Genomic DNA, 1,291 nt, shown 5'->3' on the forward strand with positions numbered 1-1,291 from the left:
TGGTTTCTGTAATGCTTAGTTGAAAATTCCTTTGTTGTGGGCAATATGTATCATTTTCCATGTGAGGTGGGAGGCCAGAAGATGTTAGGGAGAAAAGACACTTTCCAGATGTTAGCTTCATGTCTTTTATGCTGAAAGTATGCTAGGATTGCAAGTAAATTATTTTAAAATTATTATTTACTGGAGTTCTAAGGCATATCTCTAGAGAATGAGTCTGTTTTCACTGAATGAGAAAATATTCTTAGCCAAGAAATCTCAGGAAGCTCTGGGAAATGCAGTTACTGGAGAAAGCAGATCTCATGTCAACAGTTACTTGGCATTTGTGGTGGCTATTCTGGTATGAGAATGCATAAGTTTCTTATCTTGCAGTGGGAAAATGCAGGCCTTGGCTCTTGTTTTGCCCTCCACAAACTAAATTCTTTTTGTTGAGAACATTTAAACAAAAACAAATGAGCAAGGAAATCTCTCAAGACTTAACAGCAAAGCCAATGCTGTGCCAGGCTTGGGCTTGTCTGCACCTGGAGCTCTCCAGTGCCTGTGTGCACACGGTGGGCCATGACTGAGGAGGATGGGGGTGAGCAGCAGGTGCTGGTGCCACTGGCACCTCGGCAGCATGAGGTGAAAGACCCCCAGGAGAAAGCTGTGCCAGTTTGGACTGCTGCTGGCAGCCAGTGCTCAGATCCAGGCTGTGATGTCTCTGCTCCGTCTGGTACTTTGCAGGGATACTTATAAATAGTGCCTTGAAATGGCAGAAGCTGTCCTTAGCGCCTAAGAGTGGACAGCTGGGAGCTGTAAGGGCACACACACATTCTCCTGTCACACGGTATGTGTGCCCTGCTTGCAGCAGAGGCAGCCCCCACCATCTGGGAATCCTCTGCTTTTCAGGAGCAAGTGGCTAAGCTTGGTGCTGGGTAATGCCCTTTCTGTTAACTCCAAAGGCTTAGGTGTCTCTTAGTTTGGGCTTAAACCATGAAAGTGCCTGAACACATTGACATGTCCCTTCTGCTCACCTCAGCCCTGAGTAACGAATATACTGGGAGTGAATTCAGCTACATCCAGGTGAGAGGAACTGGCTGTACTAGGAAATAAGCAGTCCTACAAATAGCCCAGACGTACAATCTGCTGCACTGAAGCAACCTCAATCTTGTCTATATTCTGCTTGTTAATGTTTTGTTTTGTTTTGTTTTTAATTCCACTTGCAGTTTCTATTGCAGAAAGTAAGTGATATTATTCTTGTGTTGCTTGTGTTGCTAAAAAGGTTATGAGGAAACATTTTGGAGTTTGTCTTATT

This window comes from Cinclus cinclus, chromosome 9, assembly GCF_963662255.1.
Source record: "Cinclus cinclus chromosome 9, bCinCin1.1, whole genome shotgun sequence".
NCBI lineage: Eukaryota > Metazoa > Chordata > Aves > Passeriformes > Cinclidae > Cinclus > Cinclus cinclus.